Genomic DNA, 6,101 nt, shown 5'->3' on the forward strand with positions numbered 1-6,101 from the left:
ATTTAAAAGCGATTTTTGGTCGAGCCAAAGTGCTGTACATGTAATAAAAACACATTACTACAAATCACAATAAACGACAATAAATTACAACAGATATATCTTAAAAAACAAAATAAAAATAAAACACACGGAAAAGTCAGGAGTCGTGCTCCGCTCTAACTAGAAAGCCAGAGAGAAGAAGTGTGTTTTTAGTTTTGATTTAAAAACCCCTAGGGTCTGGGCCGACCTCACATGGAGGGGCAGAGTGTTCCAGAGCCTTAGGGTCAAATGAGGCCACTTGTGCATTATGACACTACACGTATTTTAATTTCCTGACCGTCTGCAGCTCCTCTCTCCTGGTTGCAGACTCTCTGGTTCAGATTTAGGAAGCTGGCTGCAGGGATTTATTCTCGGCCAGATTTACCGCTTATTATTTGGCACTGATTTGATGCGATAAAGCGCGGCCTGCAGTCGGCGTTGGTGTGAGGTCAGAGCTCTGCAGGACGCGAGCTGCTTCCACTCCAAACTGGGAGAAAAGGGTTTTCAATCTGTGCAGGGGGAGTGGGAGGAGAAACTGATACAGTGGTATCTGCAGTCAATAGCATCTGTAACACAGGAGTAGTTCTGTACCGCGACAGATGCACTCTTTGGTTCAGGGAATTCACACAATAAACATTTACTTTTGAGACTATCTCTTACTTTAACTTGCTCTGGAGTGATTTACAGTAACATGTAATACAATACATGGTCTCTGAACATGTATTGACAAATATGAATTATTTTCATCACTTCTGAGACACGGTGTCCAACGGTTCAACTGCTTTCTATACCAGTCAATCCTTAAATTGAATACAGCGTTAAATCCCAGATCAAAAGTACATTAAAGGGACTTGAACAAAGTGTTTTCTGTGATTTGAATATGTTAAAACAAGTCTGTGTATCTTGTATTAAATGTATATATATTTCCTTGTTGAACTGCAGCTGCTGTAATGCAAGACATGTTTTAGAGTTGATCTGACAAGAAAGTATTATAACATTTTAAAAATAGTAACGGTGCATTTAATTATAATAAACGACACAACCAACTTTTTTTATTATTTCAAGATTAGTATTGATTCTGGCCCTGGTGTTACTTGGTGTTGGGGTCAAAAGCAATATATATAAAATATAATTTAATGCTGAAACATCCAAAAACATAATATACCGTGTCCACATATTTACCGGGATATAGTGTCTCTATAAATACCCAGGTTGGATTCAGATTTATTTTTGTTTACAAACACAACTAATTATAACAGAGGAAGAAGGAGAGTGGGCGAGATGAAATAACTGAGCATTGGAACAATACTGTTGGAAAAGACAAACAGATAGAGAACAGTGTTTCTGTCTTTGAATATAAAATCAGAAATTGGCAGTTCAGTGGATGAAGAGTCCAGGAAATAATGTTCAAGAGAGAGAGTATGTGCTTAATGACTTAAAGGTCCCCTATCATACTGTTTTTCATCAATAAATTATAGGTCTCAGATATATACAGAACCTGTCTCTGATCGGCTGAAACACCAAACAGACCATTGCAGTATCCCATAATCCCCTCTGTTTCAGCCCTGTTTCCAAAGTGCTGATTCTCTGTCTGTTACTTTAGATGAAAATAAGGAGACACTCCCCACGCCCCTCTGAGAGATATTTGGTTACAGCCCGAGAGCCCCCAGTAGAGGGGGCTGCAGGTTTTTTTTTTCACGAAACTGTGTCTCAGGGCTTCTTAATATTTAAAAACCTATGAATGTGTCATACCCACTTAACGGGAAGAAACTCAGCTAACTGACAATACGAACCATTTTTACCAAAACAAAACACAAGTCTCATAAGAAGCGTCTAAATGACCCCTGAGCGAAAAAATGCTAACGCACTTAGCACAGAACTCAAGGTATCAGATATCAGATTAAAGCTGAGATTCCACAGATTATATAGTTATTAGTATCATCACTGAGCGATCAGAACTCGCGACAGGGGAAGCAAACACAGACATCACAACACGTAGCATTACGGAGCAAACACGGGAGATCGTCTCACCTTAGCTGTTATTCTGATCAAAAGTCGTGTTCAATGGCATTAAAACGATAACAACGCGGCTGAAGGTTCATAGGTTAATGATCCATAGGTTAATCCAATGTGTCTGTCACTTAGAACAAATTATTGATAATCCATAATTCCATTTTTATGTAAAAATCTGAGATTTTATATTAGCTGCTAATGATAGCCACCAGAGTGTATCGCAGCTTCCGGTTCCGGGGCATTCTGGCTTCGCAGCACTCATTCACCAATGGGTAATGTTTAGATGGGTTTTAGGAACTTCCCCTCGATTCTATTGGCTCTAACGGTTAAAAAGAGTTGTCAATCATCAAAATCGAAGGGGGGGGCCAGAGATATGGAAAATGCACCCAAAATCTCTCTAAAAAGGTCAAACTTCACTTGTTTTGCATCAATCCTGATACAGGGTACTTATTATATGTTATAGTAATAAGTAAGTAATTATTTTTCTTTTGGACGGACACTATAATAAAAAATGGTTTACTATGTTCAATCTGAATTTACTTTAAAATAAAAACATCTATATTGATTCTGACACTTCTACATCCAACTCACAGATGTAACCTTGCTTTGAGAAAAAATATTATTAATTTACCCCTTTTAGAAGTATGGTCATTTGTTCTGGGAATGTCATTTTCGAGCCTGAGACCTGAAAAACAGACTCAGGGCTTAACAGGTTAAAAAGAACACAATGGTGCTCTAGGAGGAGATTCAGGTGATAAGGTGGGGGGGGGGGGGTTACCTTGGTTGGTGATTGGCTAATGGTTACACATGCCAAAAAAACGTTACGACATCATAAAGTGGCCAAAATCTGATCAGCTCATTTTCAGACAGGTTTTTATATAAATGGATCAGGACAAAAAGAGAGAGAATCTTTGTTCCTGAAACTTTCAGAGTCTCTTTCCACAGAGGGGACACATGTTGATGTAGAAGACACGTGATAAGTGGATTTTGCATAATAGGTGACCTTTAAAGAGGACATATGTGTGTGGGAGAGAAAGTCCCTCTGGAAAGAACACAGGGATTTTAGCTTTTGTAGACCATTTACATGCACTAAAACCTATATAACACACTACAGGAAAAATGAAACCCCAAAAAGATTATAAGGGCCTCTTTAAGCTTTTCTAAACACACAACGCTGCTAACCAGCAACACAGTGTCTAATTTAACACACAGCCTACGCACTCGCACACAGGAAATATTGATTTCCATATGCACACTTTATAATACCAGATAACATACACTGTGCCAATGCAACCGTATGACCCTGAACCCTACACACGAGTATAACACAGCACACTTAATATACACTCTCCCCAGCCTGCAGCCTCCTACACACTCACACTGTGATGCATACAAAGACACGTGTCATGAAACAGGGCCAGTTGTAGCAGAAAATATCCAAACCTGTTTGAGACAAATGTGAATGTATAGAAGAGACAAGGTGCAGTCTTTTCACACCTGCTACATCAGATTAAGGGCAAAGGGGAGTTTGCATTTACGAAAACAAAAACAGTACAAAGGCTGTTTGGTCCTGATAACAATCCAGGGTTTTAGAGAAAGACGCAGCAGACGCTTTGCTTCAGTAAAACTGCAGAAGCATCGGACAGTTTTATGGCTGCCAGCACAAAGGAGCAGTTAGACGGAGGAAAGGAAGGAGGGTTTGTATTATGTTGGATCAGGTTCAAGATGTTTCTGATCAGTTTGCATTAAGGAGTCCAGAACGGAGGAACATTCGGGGATTAATTTCCTAAAAAACTGGTTGAATAATCTTGAATAAGGACCATTATATCCAGTTCTCTCCAGTTTTACACAAAAAACATTAATCGTAAAAAGGTGAGATTGTTCAATATTGTTTTTCCTCTCACATATTCACACTTCCTTGAGTTTCTTTCAGCAAGTAGACACAGTTTATAAAAGCCTTCAATAAACAAGGTCCTTCTGCAACAGAGACAGCTGGTCACACAAAGAGAAGAACGGCAGAAATTGTGAAGGAGAGGAAGATGTGTACCAGAGTGTCTTAGTGGAACAGATAAACTGCAGACTTCTTCTATCACAAAGAGTATATCTATTTTCTGAAAATAAAGAAAGGAGAATTTTTTTCCTTCCACATAAACCCTGTAACATGCTGTAGTTGAATGTGTAAATGAAATGGGCAAAAGTCCTTTTAAAGGGGCCAATATAGAGATTTAGGCTTCCCTCTCCTGTAGTGTGTTATACAGGTTTTAGTGCATGTAAATGGTCTGCAAAGCCTAAAACTCCTGTGTTCCCTCCATAGGGAGTTTCCCTCCCACACACTCGCCCCCCTGCCTGAAACACTTCTAATAGCTAGTACTCCAACACATGGTATGTGATAGGCAAAGGGGTGGGACATCTCTAAGCGGTTGACCAATCAGAACAGAGCAAGCCAGCTAACCAATCAGAGCAGACTGGGCTCTGGCTTCAGACAGAGGGTGAAAAGAGGTGCTGCAGCACAGGCAGTATGAGAAAAATAAAGAGCTTTTTGAACATTAAAGCATGGAGACATGTCCCAGTAGAGACACTACTAATATGAAGCTGACGATGAGCTTAATAGGGCCCCTTTAAAAACATGGTTTGCTTCCAACCTGTACCTCTGTCTGACTGAATGTGGTGCTGTCCCTGAAAGCTGCATTTTGGAGATAAAAACTGGATTTTTTTCTCTAAGAATATGTTTTTCCAAATTTCCGCACTGACAGAAACACACAGGCGAATGTTTCCACACACACACACACACACACACACACACACACACACACACACACACACACACACACACACACACACACACACACACACACACACACACCACACACACACACACACACACACACACACACACACACACACACACACACACACACACACACACACACCTGCTGCCCACACACTGCTGGCACTCACACAGACAGAGGAGCACACGTGCACACACACATAAACAAGCACATGCGCTAACACACACACACACACAAACTTGCACACACCCCAGTCTTCACCACCAGTGCTCAGAGCTTATATAAGGGAGAGTGGGAGGCTGAGAGCTATTTCAGGACCAGAAAAGACGCAAGTGTGTGCGAGCATGTGTGTGTGTGTGTGTGTGTGTGTGTGTGTGTGTGTGTGTGTGTGTGTGTGTGTGTGTGTGTGTGTGTGTGTGTGTGTGGCTATAGTGCCCATATGGATTAGTATTGGTGCTGCTGTGTAGGCCTGCTGTAAGGACCATAAGGACTCTGATTCAGTGCAGGTTTCATAACCAGTCGAGTTTGAAGTGAAGTTCGGTTCAGAGTCTTTGTGCCTGCTCACATTTAAAAGGAAACGATCCCACAGAGCAGCGTAGAAATGAGAAATGCCGACATGTTTACTGGTTTCTGCCAACAATGTCAACAGCACAGGATATTGTGCCAGCAGCATCCTTATCCTTAAGATAAAAGCCTTTAGAAAATACTTATTTCAATTGCAGTCTTCTCCCTAAAAAGCCGTCAGATGTTCAAGACGAGGGAACCGGTTTTAGGACTCATTCCTGCACCACTCTATAAGCAGGAAAACATAAGCAGATCTGACCTGCTGAACCCATTGAAACTATATCTGTTAAGGACAACTGTTAAACCCATCTTCATGTACAGCTCTGAGACAGTAGCTGCATCTCACTTCGGTTAAATGGATTCCTTGCGTCCCTCACTTGCGTCGTTTCCCTGCGACTAGTCCCTCCCACCAGGGAAGCATGGAGAGACGCAAGGAAACCACGAGAAGCAGGGAAATGAGTTTTAAGAGCAATGGGACGTAGTTTCCTCCGGAGCGTCACGTGAAGCGACGTCCGTTTGTGATGACGCCGCACAGCTGATCGTCTGACAGCAGCCAGATCAGTGAGCCGGGCGAGTGTCTGAGGATTTCACCGGAGCATGGTCTGGTAGTTCCTCGATTATCGCTCCTCCGTTATCACTCCTCGATCCAAAAATAAGGCCACTGGGACGCTACTCAAGATGGCGCAGACAAATCAACTTCCGGTGATACCGAGCCCA

Source organism: Trematomus bernacchii, unplaced genomic scaffold (genome assembly GCF_902827165.1).
Source record: "Trematomus bernacchii unplaced genomic scaffold, fTreBer1.1, whole genome shotgun sequence".
Taxonomy (NCBI): domain Eukaryota; kingdom Metazoa; phylum Chordata; class Actinopteri; order Perciformes; family Nototheniidae; genus Trematomus; species Trematomus bernacchii.